We start from the raw sequence: 20,697 nt of genomic DNA, 5'->3' as shown, positions 1-20,697 counted from the left end.
TAATGGCCCAAATTCAATCAAAACTTCTTCCATGGTTTATGAACTTCACTGAAGTTCATAGCTTCAAACTGTGCCTGTTATGATAATTTTTCTTGCCTTGCTTCTAACTTACAGTAGCATTAGAGAAAGAACATGGCAGAAAAGACTTTGGGAATTAACAGCTTCTGAAATGTCATGTTCCCATATGATAAGAGAAAGCAACTAACAGCTGAAGATGACTTTAATTGGAATATCATGTAGTAGCCATGATGATAATCTTTCTTATTCACGATTTAACACTGTAGTGCTCATTTGAAACAGAGGTCCACAGAAAGGTTCATTTAATATAAATGAGTGAACATCTTAGGGTCAGGAAGACAAACAATGAAAGAGATAAAAGAAAAAGTATCCCACTTGAATTAAATCTTTAATAAGAAAAGACCAAAGGCTTTTCTTCACCCTCCATACCCAATGACATCTCTACGATATTCATAAAAGGAGTTTAAATAGTCTGAGCTTTTACAACACAGCACCTAAAACAGGGTATAAACTGGATTTCAAAAGCATGCTTGCATTGTACTTTGAAATTGTCATATAGTTATGAAAATCAAATGGATTTAAAAAACAGCATAGGACAATAATGGGCTGCCTGAGGCTTTGATTCACTCTTCTGCTGATACAGGCAATATTGTCATATAACCCCTATTTAATAGGGTGCAAAATTCCTGTCAGTAAAAACAGCAGCTGTGCTGAACCTGTCCTTTTTGCCAGTAGTGATTTTTTTTTTCTTTTTATGAGGTTCCATTTTGCTGAGTTCTGGCTGTTTATAAAATGTTCTACTGGAGATATGCAATGTCACATAACTATTTAGACCCAAACACTGAGAAGAAAAGGACATATTTCTAAGGAACTTCAATTTTGCATGCCTTTATTAAATACAGATAACAAAGATGTTTAATATATACACTATCACCACCAAGAAAACAGTATTTTATTCAGTCACCAGTGTACACAGTGGTATTATAAACCGATGTGTATAGCAATGTAGATTTTACATACATTTGAAAAGAAGATTTGGAAAAGCTTTAACGCTGTTCTTTGGCAAATTTTCTTGTATAGCAGCTGCATATAGAAGTAATATTGCAGAAGAAAACTGTACATAGCATGTAAGAACAGGCTTCCTTCTCCTGTTCCTGGCATACATACAAAAATAAATAAAAGTCTCAGTTAGATGTGCACAAATAAAAATGTTTCATGTCCTCTCCCCCTGTTCTGCACTGCTCTGCTTTGCAAAGCTGTACTGAGCCCTGCATTCAGGTGAAGAGTGCATTCTGCTAAGTTGCTCACAGGTAAAGGTTTTGTGCATGTACATACACTTACTGCTCCTGCAGTTAGTTGAGGGTGCTGAAGTTTTCCCATGGGAAACAGTTTGGAGGATGGAGCCAAGAAAATCATTGCATTTGCTTTGTAAGCTCTGAAATGTTCAGAATTTTTCTGATCAAATACATCTTCAGTTCTTCTCTCAGCCCCACCATCTTGGCAGACTTTAGACAATGAAAAGACCTTGAGTGACAAAGAGCATTGCAACCAAGATATCACTTTTACAGGTATGCTGCCTCTACAAAATGCAAAAAAAAAGATAATCATATGCCTGGTTTTGCCCCCCAGATGTTAGCATTTCTTTGGTAGCATGTTCTGGAGTTGTGCATGATCTTTGTGTTTAACTTGCATAGTATCTTTCTCAAAATTTGTACCTTGGCACTAACTAAAGTCGGTTAAAGGCAAAAACACACTCTCAGCAGTCAGCTGTAAATCCATGACAATGAATACATCAGAATATTTGTCATTTTTTCCCATTATTTGGAAATGGCAGTATTTAAGTGTGGTTGCCCAATAATCATTGTGTTTTATATTTAGTTACATTAAGAGTAATGATCTAGAAAAGCACTGTTCATAACTGTGTTTTCCCTACAAGAAGCTTTTGCTGCAAAATAGGCAATTAATCTTCAAATAGACCGTGTATAAAGCAGGTGTTCAGTGACATAGACTTTGGTGGCATCAGTATTACACAGTCTTATTTGTTGGTACCAGTATGGAGAAAAGATAATGGTTTTGGAGTTTTCCATATGAAGCATACTGATGTCTTTATAAATAACTTTCACTTCTCAAGACAACTCTTCAAGTATCATGAATATTCTAACATTAGAATCTGTTAATCTGAATGGAAATGCAGCCTAAAATTAGTTACAACCATCTGCATCTGTGAGCTCAGTCATAAACAAGTTTGAAATCTAAATTCATAGTTTTGTGTCCGAAATAGAATAAAAGAACACCATTTTCATAAATGAAATTATTGTTAAATTATTCAAGAAGTTAACTTTCTGCTCATGCTACATACTGCTATTGAAGGCCTAACTATTTATTTTCTCTGGGTACTTTTGTGTTCCAAATAATCACTTATTTTCACTTACTTAGATGGAAAGCAAACATAGCATGCAAATATGAAAAGGTTTATGTTTCTGACTGAAAAATTAGATTATTGCATTGAAATATGTATAGCCACTGCTGAGAAAGTCAGTATGTAAATCAATATGATTTTATTAGACCAATGGCTTAACAATTTAATATATTAAATTATTACAACCAATTTCTGTAGCATTTAGCTTTATCTCAGAATTTGTCTCAGTCCAGTTTGACTATTTCCTACATGCAGAGAGGCAAAGCCTATTACAGTCCATAGAAAAAATAACCCAGTCGCCCGAGAAGGAGTAAGATCAAGTCCTGAATATGAACCCAAATACAAACTACTACTTAGTTGTGTGTCCTTCAATAGGAAGGAAGTCATTGTATACGTAGGCATTTTAAGGAATCTCCCGGTGTTCAGGGAGAGCCTTAAACTGATGATTCATTGTATTCCATTGCCAAGCCAGATTCACAGCTGATAAAAAACTGGCATAGCACCTTCCAAGCTGGTAAAGCTGTACAAGCACACAGCAGCAAGGAGATGGCTTGCTACCTTTTAGTAAGAAAACTACCTTCTTTTTCCTTTACTACTACTTTTAGTTATGGTAAAGGATTTACTGTTTCGGTTTCTTTTAGGGAGAAAGAATGGAAGTTGGCTCTTTCAGAATAGTAAACTTGCCCACTTAAATTATTTAATGCTCTACAGTCTTTTTTATAACCTAAGTGCATTTTCCTGTCGGAAGGGGTCAACAGAGGTCAAAGCAGCAGGTGCAGGGTCTGATGGCCTTTTGCAAACTTCAGAATGTTATTAAAATTTATTTTTAAAAGGTTAAGAATTTTCTTCCTCTTTCCCTTTCTAAATAATGGAATAAGTTGAAAGGACACTCTCCTGGAGATGTTGCCAAGTTCATAGCATTAGAGCACAAACTGTCCAAGGTTTGAAGTCTAATCAACATCATTCATATACTTAAATGCAAAGAAGTAACAATGGATTTTAAGAATTCAACTCTTCTCTGGGTGTATGTGCAGATTATACTTCTGTCAGATAAGGAATATCAACTGTGGAAGTTATCCCTGTGATAAAAAGGAGTAGCTCTAGCTCTTAAAATGTTTGACACTGGCTGGAGGCTTTTGAAAATACATATTTATCAGCAGTCCTACTTTCTAAAATCATTCTATGCACTGGTCATTATTTAACAAAAGAACAGCTTGATAGAAATTAAATTTATGCTGACCCTTTAAATGATGGATGTTGAAACAGATTTGCACAGTGCAGTAACTGTGTTCACACAAACTCTCTGTCAGTTCAAGACTTCAGTCTGAGTGATTTCCAATGCAATCCGTTCCAGACCAAGGAGTTTAAGGCCAGAAGCAAACGTCTTTTAAATTTCAGCTGATTAATGTCCTTTTCCAAAGTATTTGTCACCTGTACAGACATCCACGTGCTCCTCTTGCAAAGTTATTCTGCAGTGCATTTGGACTGGAGTTATGCCAATAAAGCCTTTCTCAGTGCATGCTGTTGGATATTAATAAGCCTGCTATTTAGTGATCACATTTCTCTGACTGAATTTCAATGTCAAACTTCAGAACTAGGTTTATGGTCCAAATTAAACTTCAAAACAGCAGGGCTATATTAGGTAAACTTTCCTGACCAAAACTTAAATTTTTCATTCTAATGAGATATTCACGAGCTTTGCTTCCAAGAATGTTTACTATATTTTTTCAAAATCACTTTACAGAGCTTAGAAATGAATAAAAATTGTTCCCTTAATATTTACAGGTTAACATTAGAAGACTGTAGTGTGGAAATTTTTACAACAAGCAAAAGTAAAATCATCCATATACAATCTGAATTCCTCAAAACCTGTGATAACAAAGAGAAAGAAAAAATAGTGTTTATGTCTCCAAAAGTGTATAATATTAGGGAATAAAGAAACAATAACCAATACCCCTCAATATCATGAAAAAAATCATTGTTCCAACAAATATTGGTAAAAACAGATCATTCAGAAAGAACAATCAAAGCAATGCCAAAAATCAAGAATGTAAGGTAAACTTAAAAGAAATAATGGCAGAAAGAGAGAGGGCATGTTTAATTAGATACAAATACATATTATATATATAAGAATACATTGAAATACATTAAAAAAAACAATATCAAAACTACCCACTATTCATCCTTGTAATAAATATTGTTTAACTATCATCTTAGATTCTGGATACTAAAACCCAAGCTTTACATTTCCTTAAGCGGGTATTTCTCTAATGTCACCTAACAGTAAGCACTGCAATACTTATGCCTTGGAGACACTCCACATCATAGGAAAAATCATTTTTAAAATTCACCCATATCACTATGCTGTCAGAGAGGTCAGACATTGCCATGGGAAGTGTCTTAGGGAAAAAACAATTCCAGACAGAATAATACCCAGTAGGAACAGGCTGCCATCAGCACCCCCAGGTTCAAGGCTAGGACTGAGTATTTGCCTTTACAAGGCAAATTTCATGTCTCCTAACCTTGACCCTACTGCTTTAAGAACCCAACCCTGCTCCAAGGACCAAAACCTCAAATGACTTCAATGGAAGCAGGATCAGGCTCTCTTCTTTAAAATGATTAGGATTGCTGACTTCCATGTGCAGGCATACAGGTGATTCACACAATGCGACTGTAGTGAGATATAGTAGTTGGTATCAACCCTCTAGAGGGAAGGTATGGCACAGTGTCCTCACAATCCAGAGCTCTAAGTGCTGCAGGGCATTCCAGGTACAACTTCAGAAAAGAAAAATCACTTTTCATTACTCAGATAAATTCATTACACCTGTTTCCCTATGGAAATGATTCTTTTTCCACACTTCATTTTTTAACACAAGGTGTGTGATACCCTTATTGTACAAATCCCCTTACCCTGCCTGGCACCAGAAGAAAATCAGCACATCTACTATTTTTTTCCAATACATCAAGATGTTTGGCGTTTGATCCCTGTAATTTGCCTCAGTACATGCCAAATCTAAGGGCAATATTTTTAAGTGAAAGCCTGGACATCAAGCCTAAGGAAGTTCTAAGGTAACATTTGTGCCACTGTTAACTCCACCTCCTTCTTCACTTTACTCAAAAGCCAGAAAATGTTCAGCCTAAATTCAGTATGTGGCCTAGAACCTGAATAGTTGTAGGTCATCAGGGACCTCTAGAGGTCTGTAGTCCAATCTCCTGCCTGAAGCAGGGTGAGTTAGTTCAGGTTCCTCGGGGCCTTGTCCAGTCAAGTCATGAATATCTCCAAGGATGAATTTCACAACTTCTCTCAGTCCCTTTTCCAATATTTGACCATCCTTATGGTAAGAAGGTCTTCTTATATCTGATTGCAATTTGCCATTTTCTAACTTGTGTCCATTACCTCTTGTCCTATCCCTGTGCCCCTTCAAGAAGAGTGTGGCTCCATCTTCTCTCTGCCCTCCCATTAGGTAGTTGTCTATCTCAGTTGTCAGAAACGTCATGATCCAAAAAAGGGTTTTCACCGTGATTCCTTTGGGTTTTCGGAGTTTCGATATAGCTAGTCATAGCCTTTATTGCAATATCATTGAAAACTCATCTCTGAAGTTAGCGGGTGACTGCAAAGTTTGAAAAGAACTGTAAATAAAAAAGAACATGTTGGTCTCCATTCTCATATCATTTGGGATTTAGAGTGGGTGTCCTCCTGCCACCTGCTTATCATTCTGCCAAAGTCCAATTTGCTACTTGTTTCAGCAATACACAGAATTCTGTCTTGAGTGCCAGCCCCATGCCTATTTCTGGAAAATGAAAATATAATCTCTCAGGCTGCTTTTGCAAGTGTCTCTTCCTACCTCACTAGAACTTTAAGAATTTAGAAACATGACACTCAGCTATCTTCCCATTTGTTGAAAGATAAAATTAAGCATAAGAAAAAAGAATCCTTTCTGGATATTAAAATATGAGAAAATGAGATATGCAGCACTAGAATAATCATATGACTTTTTTAGGACCAGAAAATGTCTTACCCTATAAGGTTACCCAGATACGTAAAGTCAGTCAAAGGGCATGCAATGGTGGCTTTGCTCTAGTACAAATAAAGTCACTCTATTAGTTCTACTGTCTTATGTAACCACCTCATCCACTTCACTGGTTGTAATGGTCTGATGGGACAGGTCTCTGTGAGGTAGCTTAGTGATCCCATTATTTTGTCAAGTCACTTTGCAGCTAGCCGCCGGTATCACTTCAGTTCCAGGCAGGCTTCACAACACCCTCTGTTCTGCAAAACTGATCTAGCCCGCTCACACAAATTCAGTCAAACACAGTGTACAACATCTAGTAAGAGAGTCAGGAGATTTCAAGACCCTTTAAGAAATGCCCTGTTCTTGAAACTGAATGTCCCTCTCTGGAGCAAATCCTTTCCCCTCCACCCTCACTGATACTGAATTTAATGATATCTATGTGCACATCCACATAACTGTGTGCTGACTCCAAGGCACACCATGCTCAAACCTTGTGACCTTTAGTTAGTGCAGCAACCTGTTACAGCTTATATAATCAAAACGTAATTTCTAATCGAAGACACACATGTTAGAGGGAGGAGCTAAAAGGATGTGACTGTAGAAACGATCAGGCTGACTTTTCACTTTCCTTTTTGCAGAAAGAGAGATTTTCTGCTAGAGATTTACTAAGATCCCTGAAGTTACACAGTAAAGGCTAGACTTATAAAGGTATTAGGCATTTGAAGATACAGATAAATGCTATATAAGCACGTCTGAAAATCACACTGAAAGCCTACCTGCACATTCAGGTACTTAAGTTCTTTTAATATATTAGCCCTTATCATCATATTTAAGCATATAAAAAATATACTTTATTTTAAGATATGTTAATCAATTATAGTTCCTACTGATCATAGCTTAGTATTTAAAATAACATACTGATATGCTGCCCTTTATTGGTCCATACTGATCCCCTTTATAGCTCTGTTGACTTGAGTGGAATGACAGTTTTCGACCTTGTACAGAAACTGCATAATAGTCATACGAGAGTTTTACTACCTGATAGTCCTAATTGCTTAGCACACTCATCTGCTGATCCCTCTTTTATCTACCTGTAGAAACTAGACTGAAAGGCGGTACAATGACATGCAAAAAGTAATTTTGTTTTCTTCTCTTTGCTGAAAATTCTGTGCTGCCCCAGCTTTTCACTGTGACTTTCATACCTGAGACATGAAGAACTGGAATTATTTGCTATGTCTAATGTCTTTTGTTATGTTTTCCTATTTAAACTGGAAGTAGAATTCTCAACAGGATTTTCAGGACCTTACCAGGCCCTTACTGTGGTAGGATATAAACAAGGAGAGGACTATCATTTTTTCTAATCAAAAAGCTATACATCGATATGACAGGATCTTGACAAGATGAGGTTTGTTCACCCTCTGAAAATCCTGCTCACCCTCTGAAAATCCTGCTTTTTCAAGAAAAAAACCCTAAAACACTCAACCAGCAAATTCCAGCCTGAAATATCTAATAGTTTTGAACTGAAAGCCAACAATTTTCAGTTCAACATTTCCCTTATGGAATTCAGTTATACTATTCAATAAAGTTGTAGTGAGACTGCTCTGTGTGCTTGTTCTCTTTTGAAGCCTGAGTTGTGTTCATGTGTAGAAGTTGTGAACAGGTGCTCAGCTAGCAAGGAGATTCAGTTACATAAATATTCTGATACACTGGACAACTGCAAAAGTATCTATAAGGTCTCAATAAAATGCATGATGATGAAACAAGAACTAGATTTTAAGTTTCCTAAAATAACTGGTTAAAAGGACTAAAAGGTAAGAATTTATATTATTCCCAAGTTCTGCTTTTCTCAAATAAAAGGTAATTTTAGTGTTGTGAATGTTACCTCAGAGATGCGGGGAGGAAAGAAACGAGAGGAAAAAAGCAATTTCATGTGAAAACAAAATGTGCGCTATTTTGGCACTGTGCCTCCTTATGTTTTAACGTATGATTTTGTATTCACCAGCATATGCTATAGGAATGTGTACGAGTGTACATACAAGGCCCCCGTTGATTACTGCGTAGTCATTTCAAGGAAGAACAAACTCCAGTGTTTGATACCGAGGGCACTGTCTCAGAAGAGACACTCTCCCAGGCGCAGGCTGCCCGGATCCTGCACAGTGCCGCGGGAGGCAAAGTTGGTGCTGTGAGAAAAAAGGGAACAATCTCTGTTGTTTTAATCTCGCTGAGTTCCAAGCCTTCTGATCTTCTCTTTGTTCCTTCCTTGTGAAGCAGAACTCACACTAGCGGTAATTTATTTGGTTCACAGTTTGCTTATCTCTGCTGAGCAATAGCACAGCGTAGTGTGAAGGATTTGTCTTCTTTTTAAAGATGGCATCTGTGTTTCTATTGTATAGTCTGAATGTCAAATCACCTGTTTTTTGTTTTTTTAAAGTCAACATCTGAACCTCTAATTGCAGTGTTTGTTTAGTGACTAGAACACATTTTGCAGCTAACCTCTGATTTATTTCCCCTCAGACTTCATCTAGTGGCTGTGAAAGACACGGTTTCACAGCATATGCTGTGACTTTTAACAGGGATTTTCCTACAGTTTACATACCAATTAATTAAGAAGTAGGCAGTTCTTGTAGAAACTGCTCATTATCAAAAGTCTCAGTGGCATTTATTTTTTTATAAAAGCAGGCATGTATTTTTGCATTAAGCAATTTTCTTGTCTTTTAAATTTAGTTTTATGTTAACCAGCTGCATGTCTAAGACATGGAAAGAATATCACAGGACTTGGTATCCAGCTATTGGAGATGCAGGCTCTTGCCTGTGAAGATGGTTCTTCATTACAGTGTATTTAACTTCTGCCATTGCCACACTGGAGCGACAAAAGGGATTGTGATGATTTCAGAACAAGGCAGATATTTTCCACAGCTCTGAGAAATAAGAAGTAAGATGGAGTAAGTACTGCCATCATCAGTTTGCACTCTCAGAAAAGGTGGAGAAACAGACAGAGGCCCTGCTGGAAGCAACGAACAAAGAATTGATAGGACCAGAGCATTTGAAGAGTAATTGGCATTGGGGCATCTCTCTTTGGAGGGCAGACAAGACAGTGGAGGTCATCAGTGGCACCAGATGAATTGGACCTGATGAACTGAGCTTTTTTTCAGGGAAAGAGAACAGAAGCTATTTAGCTACCAGCCTAAATATCAGAAACCTGTTTCAGTATGGAGAAGGTCCGTAACTAATAAGGCCTATATGATCAGGTATGAAGTGGAGAAACAGGTGGGCATAGCCAACATCTGCTTACAACAAGGGGAGGCAGCTAACAGGTTTTCGCTTTTCTCTATAGCCAGCTATCCAGAAAGTTTGTCTAAAAGCCTCAAAAGCCTCATATGTAGTTCTTGAAGCCAGTCATTTTCTGAAGAAATTGAACCCCCCGGGTAATCTATAGTCCACTGAGGATTCTCAGGCAACCTTGTTTCAACTCGAGTGTCACTGTTTTTGTATGGAACAATATATGCAAAGGAAGATGCATGTACGAGAGGGTAGAATTTGAGCACAAGCTAATGAAGATAATGTAGCAAAGTATTCTGACAAACATTAAAGCAATACAAAAGCAGTTCCAGAGAAGGCTGATGTTATATATGCAGATTCTCACTAGATCTTTTGAAAATGTGAATTTTTGTGATAAGATTCATTGCACACATGGGACACCAAAGAGACCAAACAGCTTAGTGTCTTCCTGCATTTCAGAGTGAGGAGAGTGGAGACAGTGAAAAAAATGATCGTCAATAAGATGAAGGTATTACATGTGGAAACTCACAGGGCCTTAGGAAGAGACACACAGGAATCATCGGGCAGGAGAAGATAAAAGATTAATGTGTTTGAATAGAAAAGGAAGTGATACACTCAGTGGCTTGGGAAACGTTTAGTACTGTTGTTCAGGGTGACATTTTGTTTCAGCATAAGGTTTTCTGCCTTATTTTTTAAATAATTAAAAAAAATTACAATCCATGGTTTATTCTTTCATATCATGTGTTGGCTACTTTGAGCTGGCCAGAAGGCAGTCGCATTTGCCTAGCTGAAAATTGCATAGGTGATCAAAATGCTCAGTTGATACAGAAATGACCAGAACAGGCTTCCACCAGCCTTGGCTCAGTAGATAAGATGTTACCAAAAAGATGTTTCAGAGGTGCTGTTTCAGAACTGTAGGGAACACCCTCCAAAATGTTCCAGGTGAGCCTAGAGGTCTGCGCTACAGACAATACAGAGAAAATCAGAGCATTCGGCTACCCCAAACTATCTCATCTCCCCATTTTTGGTATGAAGAAAATCTCATCAGAAGCACAGTAGTGAAGTCAAATCTGCATCATTTGAAATACATCTTTTGCTATTTTATAGATTTAATTAAACATATTTGATCATAGCTAAGTCTCTGAGATTCATAATAATTAAATCTTAAACTCAAAACCTTTACTCAAATAGTAATTGAAAGCTTTAAATGTAACATGCAAATAAAAAGATTGTCATATGCATTCAAACACAGCCTTGCAGCTTGTAACTGCTAAGAATGTAGGATGGGCTCTCAGAAATGTAGCCCCTTTAAACACTGCTTGCATGTATAAAGTTTTTGGAAGGCAATATAAAGGAGTCTCACAAAGATCAATACCCCAGGCTTATGGTATAAACCTTAAGACAACTTGATACATTTATCTTCATTTATGAATATACATGTTTAGAATTTTCACTTTGAATTTTCATGTTAAAATTCAAGTTGCACTTTGGAGCTGAGAACACCTTTACTATCTGACTAGATCCATTTTTGATCTTGTCACAGATCTGATGCTGGGAAAAGGCAGAATTATGCAGGGGACATATGGAGGTTAAGCAAAAAGGGAATCAGAACAGCAAAGTTAGCCTCTAAGAATTCAGAGACTTCTCCATCTGGATGCTGGTGAGCACCTAAAGCATTTCGAAATTCAGCAGCAGTGAAAGGGAAGCACACCACTGAAATCAAAATATGTTCCTGCTAGTTCATAAAGTCTTCTAGTCATGTATCAAGGGTGAAAAGACTAATCCATTATGTTAGTCATTCATTTAGAGGTAGGTAATAGGAAAAGATCCTTAGGGACTGGCAGACATTTTCTAATAGTGACTTGCTGCTCTTTAGTAAGCTCAGTCCCACAGGACACACAGTTCTAAAGTCTTGAAACATTTCCCTAAGTGCCACAAAATGAAATACCAAAAAAGCCTTATATAATTCCTGTCTCCACAGCTTAAAAAAGAGCAATTCAAATCCTTGCAGCCTTGAAAGAATAAAACATGTAAAACAGAAGTGTTTCTAACCAACGTATAGAAGGCTAAATGCAAGTTTAATTTAGAGATATGTTATTTCTTAGAGGTTAGACCATAAAGAATGAAGGTTCTATTATGACAGAAGGCCAAAACTGGAGACCAAATACCCTTCTTCAAATCTGGCATTCTGCCTCCTTGTGAAGTGGACACAGTGAGAATTAATAAATGAATACTTTGCAATTATACAACAGTTTTTACCCAAGGATTTAAAATATTTAGTTGTTTTTGATTTGCAGTAATTTACAGTTCTATGGGAATTTTTAAGTTGAAGAACACTTTGAATTTCAGGTAGACAGGTATGAAAAGCTCAATTCAAGGTGATGACAGACAAATGCAATAGAAGGACAAAGATTTCTGAGGAGTATTACTGCAGATCCTAATCCTAATATCAAATCCTAAATTTTAGGAACCTAAAGAGAACTACTGGAGACTAAAGATAAGACTCACAAAAGCATTTTGACTACGAAACAAAGGTTTGAAAGTTAGGAAGATGCCTGACAGAACCCAAAGATGTGAGGTCAGAAGAGCACTTTCAGGAATTTGGTTGTCAATATAGGACTCACATCAATCAATGTCAAATAATGCCATATTAGGCATTAGTCAGTGTCAAATAATGCCATATTAGGCATTTTGAATGTCAACACTAGGCACTTGGGAAGCATCTAAAATCTCTTTGTGAATCCCTTCTGTCAGAACAGTTCACACCACCCAACTTCTTGGAGCCTTTGGCAAAAGATTCTTGTAAAAGAGCAATATTATTTATCTCAGCTTGCCTGGTCATCAGGCCTTTCTCACTGGGATTTTTGCTGGGTGTTGAAATAATTGCCATAGCTGCCACTTCCCAAACACAGACCCTGGTTCTACAGAGCTCTTCTGCAGTTGTCTTTTTAGTAATCTATGGCATGTTGCTTAGATACGCTCTTCAGAAACCTTTTTGCTCCTTAACAGCACAAAGCTTGACAATTTCCATAACTTATAACAACAGTAACATCTTTTACACAAAACACAACTATTATTACTCTGCTTTTCAATAAAAGGCCGTTATTCTCACAATTATTCATATTATTAAATATTTATCGTTAAAAGCCTGACTAATACAGAAACGTTAGCATCTATTCATGCCCTTCATGGAATCAATTCTGCCTGACTTCAAGGCTTAGCCTTGATACAATGTTCACTTTCAAAAAAACATTGGCAATTTCACAAAACAAATGCAAGCAAAATCTAAACATAATGCAAAAATCAACACAAAAAATGAAAAAAGAATGAGAGTAAAAGTACATTTTGTATTTGTTTGTTCTCCTGTTAAAGTCCGTAAAGATGACTTATGGGCAAAGTTGATTCAGTTGAAGTTCTAGCTTCATATGAATTCCTTATTCTTCTATTGTTATTTTTTGTCCAAACCAGATTGCTCTGAAGGCTACTTTTGTAACTTACTAAATTTTATGTAAGCTGGTATTATTGCCAGGGTTAAGTTTTTTCTACTAGGCCTCTGTAAAGATTTTCTTTCATTTAAGTCAATGTGGCTGTGTATTTTTTGCAAGTTTCAAGTTACTGTAACTTAATTATATTTATCAATGGTGGTTATTCAGGTGTTATCTACAGTTTTTTGTAAACTCAATACTTCACAAAGTTTTGTTATTGAAATTCAATGACTTGGACATTAATAAAAGATAATGAACCTCCGAATCTTTTCAAATTGTATCTTTTAGCTACTTCATGAGGACAAATCCAGAATTAAAAATTTCAGCCAGCATATCTAGAAACAAAACATATGGAAAAAGCCCAAAGAAAATGAATCTTCATGAGATTTTTTATTATTTCTCTATAAAATTCTTAATGACCTTGGATAATCAGCATAAACATCTATAATTCAGAGGATATTTTTCCTTCAAGTGCAGCTTTTCTCTTCTTACAGTTCATGTATTTACCATTCAACTTGACCATCTCTAGGTAACTTTACAGTGAATAATAACAACAAAAACCTCCCTCAGCTCCCCAGAACTACAGAGAATGCTTACTTCACACACGTATAAGGCTTGCATCTTTCTACTATTCCCAGCCCATCAGTACCTCAAATTGCATCCAGCCTGGTAGAGCAACGTTTCCTTTACAGAAATGAATTTTGGCAACAAAAAAAGGAGTTTCGTTTAATCCCTCATGGTACAAAGATATTTCTCGGCCAGAAGAAGTGAGTATCCCACTGTGTTTTCATGTCAATGTTTTATGCATGGCCAGGAAGTGCTGATAAAGCGTTCCTATGCATTCGGAAGAAAAAAAGCACTCAAACGTGTATTACTATAGCTCTTTAAAAATGTATCATAGTGGAATTGCCTGTGAGTTTCAACAATAACAACTAAGGGCAATGTTTGTTCAGTTTATCTTCCTTGCATCTAATTTACTCTTCAAGTGTACAGAGTTTTAATACTAATGAAACAGAGAGATTTCCTCTAGTTGTAAGGCCAGATAAAGACCAGGCAAGTATCATATCATTCTTCATATTTCACAGCTTTTCTAGTATACTTCTAACCTTCCTGTTAATTTTTCCACGGTCTTTTCCTGAATAAAAGCTGTCAGACAAGACACTCTCTGTCATAGCTTTTCGAGGTATAATCTTTTGGATCCAGCAACATTGTCCTATTGCTGAAGGAGCCACCCAGCATTCCCTACCTGTCTCTTTAACAAGTTGGACTTCATAAAAAACTATGCACTAAATAACGTTTTCAGGATGCCTTTATGTATAATGACTTCGATGTTCTAATGAAATCAGATCCTTCCAAAGGACACGGCACTGTCAAATTCATATATATCCAATAAATGCAAACATTTTATTTATTTATACTTTATTTCTACATGATCAATTTCTGTTTTATTTATTAATTTACTAGTTTCGATGGGAAAAAGAGGGATGATAACGGAGGGTAACACTACAAATTCTTGAATAATAATTTGAATTAAAGCTGGATCTGTCTTCCTCACACATAACTCTTTTAGATTAAGGATTAAAAGACAGTGGTAAATGAGTGGTAAGTGAGTATCCTGCATTAACCTGCAACTGTTGGGAGCCCCAGTTTGAACTGATGTACTCAAAGAGAACTAAGAAACATCTCAATACAGAGCAACATGGTACCGTGTTAGAGAGCTCTCTCCAGCCTTAAGTGAGACAGCAGCTTGAGTTCTCAGAGCAGACCAGTTGCGCTGACTGATGTGATAAACAGCATCCATGCTAACTGAAAGTGAGAGACGTAGGCTAGATTTGTGCTATTGATCTGAACAGCTGTCTGTCCACCTGCTTTGCACAGGCAAATTAAAAATAGGACTAAAATATGAAGGGGACATGCTAATAGCAGAGTCAAGTTATCCCAGACTCCCTCTACCATCAGTGGAGACAACTGGCTCCCCAAGAGGAGAAGCCCATCCAAGACCTGAATATGGAAGTGCCTCTCACTTTTCACTGATAACAGAGAAAACATGCAGAGCAGTTTCCTAAATTATAGGCCTTTTGGACATTAATTTTTAACAGTCCTGAAGTGAAGAGGCTGGAGTTCAGAACCTAAACTCCACTTTTATATTTGAGTTGACTTTTAGTAAAAAACAAAGGTTATTGTTACACTTGCAAGCATCCCAAAAATGTTGTCTGTTTTGTGTTCTGGTGTCTGTTCCAGAAAAAGGCAGAAAGATGTTATGTAAGGTCCTTATGTTAATGAAATTCAGTGCATCTATTGATATATTTCAGATACATGAAACCTTCTATCCTACATGTGCGTTCCTCCGTATCTGGCTAAACCTGCTGTAAGTATAGTATTGCACTTTCATCATTCATGAGGACGAATACTGCGTGCATAAAGGTTACAAGGCCATCATGGAAAAGAAGTGTGAGAAGAAAAAAAGAAGGAAAAACGAAGTAAATTTCAAACTGAAACTTGAGGTTATTCTTGGAGTTTAGTGTAGAGTAGACAGTTCTCTGGAGAAGCATTAGATCAAATAAATATTTAATGAAAGATGCTAAAAAGACAACACATCATACTACGAAGGAATGAAATAATGCTATAACTGCTCTGCCTGAACTTACCTGTACGCTGATCTGTTCCATGTTACGTTCTGCAGTGATGCAGCTTTGCAGAAGTGTTTTTTCTTTCTGGGGCAAAGATTCAGAGACACTTCCCTAAATAAAAGATTAGATACCAAAGTATGCATTCACCAGTCAATATCTTTACACATACAGGCAGCTATAATTAGCACATGATTCATTGCATCATTTAGCAATTGATCTCTTCATCATTCTATTATAATTCAGCTTACTTATCATCTTGAATTGACTTTGCTGTTGTTCAGGCAGATGACATCTATTAATATTTCAAAGTTCATGATAAAACAAGTCTGCATGATCTGTATGAAGCATATAGGAGGCATGCAAAGACAGTGCCTAATAAAACATTATATATCAGTTCAGAAGGCTATTCACCTTCCATTCACATAATATAAGATTTAAAGAATTGTTTTTTAGTGAAACACTGATTAATTCAATTTCTTTGGTAATGTTTTGCATATAAATTATTAGGAAAATAAGTTGGGTTTAGTGCTTACCTTCAAAAACTACTGGAATATTAATTTTTATTACACATTTTATATAATCTATAAAATCCATCTGAAATTGAAATAAAAATACTTCATGAAATATATACTGTTGTATAGTGTCTGTGGATTGCCTGTTCAAATTCATGAAAATTTATGCATTATTTACTATGTGAGGTCTCTATTTATAAATTATAATTTATAAAATTTTTTGGTTTATAATTTAGTTTTCATTATTTATAATCTTATAATTTATAATTTTACTTTTTGTTACCTGTTCTCAGCACTAGCGCTTGTTGTACACCTTTTAAATTGGTGCAATTCCATAGATTAAAGCTTAATTTAAGACAAATATTGGCCCATTCATACAACTGTACAAAATAACTCTTTCAGTGTTATTGACTTTCTCATACTTTTTTTAGGATTCACTTATAATTAGCATTGTATTATATATTATAATAATATATATTTCATTTTCAAAGGATGGTATGAATACAATACTTTTTTAAATACAAAGATACAGAAGACTTTAGTGGCAATGTAGATCCCCTCTCAACACAGATTTACAGAAGGAAATTAACTACGAGCTCCACGGTATGATCCTCAAGGTATATTAATGCTCATATCAAGTTCAGTAAAATTTTATGAAGCGTGTCACAATAAAATGATATGGAGTTTTGTTGTAAATGATAACAATGCTTACAAATTTCCTCTGGTTATCAGATGTCTGTTAGAAAAGTATCAAAGATTTGGCCATCATTAAGCAAGATTTTTAGAGAATGCAGGCTGTGAAGGAAAAGACTAGATTATTAAATATTAAACAGGATTTGGAGGAAACACCTTGGGATTACCAAGATCATCATTAGATAAATAAGCTTAAAAGAAAACTAAATAGGACAATCATGATTAAGTAGAGAATAATGGGTTGTATAAAGATTAACAAGGAAAGATTTAGTTTGATTCAGGGCTAGAAATATTGTAGAAGATCTTCCTATAGATAAGTTATTTGTATTCTTGTTCAAGGTAGCTATTTCTTTTTAAAAATAAATAGCAATAACATCTGATACTCTTGTAGTCCTCTTTATTCATGTATCTCAAAGCACTTTACAACAGATATCATTATCATTTTGTTCTTTCGACAAATGGGGTAGCAAAGGCAGAAGGGAAAGATCATCTGCAATCATAAGAATATTGTATTGATTCTCTTCAAAAATCCCAACCAAGCCAGTATCTTGTTTCTGCTAGAAGAGATGAGTGAATAGAAAGTGTATAATAAGTGCATATTTTCTTGGTTTTCAATAATTTGCATGAAACTTGAAGGCTGGTTGAAGAGACGGGTAGATATTAAGTTCTGTGATTTCAAACCCAGCCTATTAAGAAAAAATACAGTCTATAAGGGAAGAAGATAAAAGAGATCTACTCCAGGACAGATAAGAAACCATGTTTATAGAAGGCATACATGGATTCTTTCCTGGGGTATGATACCCAGACTGTATGCTTTTATATCCATGTTTTGATAATGTATTGGTTAAAAAAAAAAATGTAGGATTGCTCTTACATTTACACTTTTTCTAATAGCCCTATCATAGATTTGGATTTTATCAATCACTTTTATTAAGACTTAATGATCATTTTAATCATTCTGTTAATTTGGAAAATGAATGAATTTTTTGTTCATTTCTAAAGAAAATCCAAGAGAGTTGTCTGCTACAAATAAATTAAGATTGAGTGATAAATGTAAGAGGATATAGAAGAGCTCAGTCTTTTAAAGGATGATAAAACGTGACATGAAGAATAGAAAACCTCCATTTTTCACAGATTTTAAGCAAAGAATACATCATTTCTTATAATATAAAGACAACTGTCTTTTTCTTGGGAAATGAATTCAAATTCTTCCAATATACTTTTTTTCTTTTATCTAGGAGCTTTCTGCTGTTTCACCATTGTAAAGAAAAGAATTTAAATGTTAGTACTTTTCTGAGTTAAGCATATAGATTTCTGGCAACAAAATATCAGATCGTCAATCATTATGTCAAAAAAAATATATTGAATGAACTGGACTAACTTTTCCAAAACAGATTCGGTAATTTCTAAAGAACTCTTTTCCGTGCTCTGTCAGCCCAGGGTTCCTTGTGACTCACGACACATTTGCAAAGAACACCAGCACGCCTGATCAAATCTGGGACAAAAGAGAAAACAAATGCAACACATCATTTTCATTTTACAGGGAAATACTTGTAACAGCCCAATTCGAACAACACCCATGACCGTGTGAAAAGCAGTCTAACTCTTTTCATCTTGAAAATGAGTGTAAATCCCATTGATTTGGGGGGGCAGTCTGGTTCTCACTGTAGCAGTGCTGCTGTGCGCTGCCATTTCTGCCGGCCAGGACATGGGAGCCAAGAGATGGGTGCTGGCGCCCCATGCAGTAGTTTACTGTGGAGAGATTTGGTGGTCCGGATCTGATTGATTGATTGCTCTCAGATCACTCCTCGCTGGGCATCTCTCCATGGTGCTTTAGCTGAAGCAAAAGAACCAGATCTAGGCTCAAAGCAGATGAGGTATTAGTGTGTTTCTCTGCCTGAGTTAGTAAGTTTTGACTCTCTGATGGACTCCTCAGCACAAGTACAGCCCCCATGAGTGCAGGTGGAAGTGGCTGTTTTTACAGAGTATGGATAACAGAACTAGTTTCCAAACAAAACTCATTGTTGGAAGAGCAAGGTATACATCTTATAGCGAACAACCGTGGAACTGAAACAATAAAGCTGACGCGGTGTGACTTGGGTGACCCACTACAACAGCTGGAAAATGAGGCCACTCATAATAAATACGCTGCGTTTGTGAGTTGCCCACTGGCTCAGTCTGACTCGCAGAATTTTCCGTTGAAGAACTATAAACAATTTAAGAGCTTTTAATGTAGAGGTTAAAGAAAGCTAGCCAAGCTTTGCCTAGTAAATTATTTATATTGAATTATTTGGCTTCTCTGGCTTCTCTAGCATGAAACAATTGTAAGCAAGAGAAGGACTCAATTATAGTTTGATAGAAGAAAAAATACATATTCTGCACCTGGTGAAAAAATCAAACAAAAACAACAACAATAAAAACCCTGAGACAAGAAGCCTCCAAACTTTGATTCATAAAGAATCGTGGAAAGGCCACGAAGAAAATGCTTGAATTAAAAAACAGAGTACAATAAACTGAGTTTTATACCACTGAATCAGAAATTAGCAGCTATCTGTCAAGCCCATGATAAGTTCTGTACCTCTGAGCACTGTCTTAAACCTGCAGAGCGGAAATACACATCTGGCCAATTTCTCCCTGCTCAGCCTTTAGCTCCAGTCTCTTTCACTGCTAGAAACTGGGCAATTGAAGCACTCCTCTGTCTCTGGGCTCCACACGCACACCCTCAAGGTGAAGCGTCTCTACTTAGCGTACTAGTTTTAGACCTGACATTCAATACTTATGTTTCTGCCCCATAAATTCTGAGCTCTTGGTCTCCCAAAGAGTTTTCACAAGATTTCTAGCCTTTTATTCTTTAGGACACACAGTATATGTCTGGAACATAGTTCCAATGTTTCCGGAAAGCAAAGGAGCCAGCATGGGTGAAGAAAAGTAATCTAAATAGGTACTTCAGCTGTTCTTTAAAAGTATATACAGATGTGACTACATGGAGGAGCTGACCATTTTGATTATTATGTCGTAACTACTCCACAGCTATTCTGAAATTCCTGAATAGCTCCCAAGGAGCACAAATCAGACTCATTACTCTAGAATACATTTTAGGAAAATATCTAGGGATGAGATAAAAATAAGGGAAAACAGTTTTTTTCTGTGGATTAAATTTCTGCTGTAGGAAAGATTTAAAACCTGCTGATAGAAAACTGGGTAAAAAAACAACACAATCTTTACTTACGTATCTCTACAGGGGAGGAGAACAGAGGATTTATCTTTTCTTTCTTACTTACTTACAGTGCTTCAAAGGCTTCAAAGGAAATTTCCTCAATTCCAGGTTGTTCTGAAAGGAAGGAAGGAAGATGTCCACCTATCAAAACAGCTGAATAAACATAATCCAGATTCTCAGATTTACGTAGATTGCTTTATATTCAGAAACTAAAAAAAAACTAGTCTAATTTCAAATAAATTATATTACTTGTTTCTTTTTCATGCATGCATTTTATAACACTGAATTACAAAGTAATTGTTCCTAGCACAGAGATTACTTTGAGATTGTAAGAGCAGGCCAGTGATTTTCTTACTATTTTATAATTTGCTCTAGCAAAATCTTTACGGTACAGCTGAAACATTAATCTTAGAGCATCACATTCTCTGCCA

The 20,697-nt window shown here is 36.2% G+C and overlaps 1 long non-coding RNA gene across 1 annotated transcript in view; it reads right to left on the bottom strand.

Annotated features, from left to right (window-relative positions):
- The window catches only part of LOC112993676 (uncharacterized), an 89,159-nt gene extending 69,745 nt beyond the window's left edge, over window positions 1–19,414 (bottom strand). Inside the window, exons 1-2 of the long non-coding RNA XR_003261762.2 lie at window positions 18,431–19,414; window positions 15,863–15,955 (exon numbers count right to left, since the gene is read on the bottom strand). This is a non-coding gene — a long non-coding RNA (uncharacterized LOC112993676). The remainder of the gene's footprint in view (window positions 1–15,862; window positions 15,956–18,430) is intronic.
- Window positions 19,415–20,697: the final 1,283 nt, after the last annotated feature.

Source organism: Dromaius novaehollandiae, chromosome 15 (genome assembly GCF_036370855.1).
Source record: "Dromaius novaehollandiae isolate bDroNov1 chromosome 15, bDroNov1.hap1, whole genome shotgun sequence".
Taxonomy (NCBI): domain Eukaryota; kingdom Metazoa; phylum Chordata; class Aves; order Casuariiformes; family Dromaiidae; genus Dromaius; species Dromaius novaehollandiae.
Note: the sequence above shows the minus strand (reverse complement) of the source record. Positions and strands in the feature narration are given on the sequence as shown.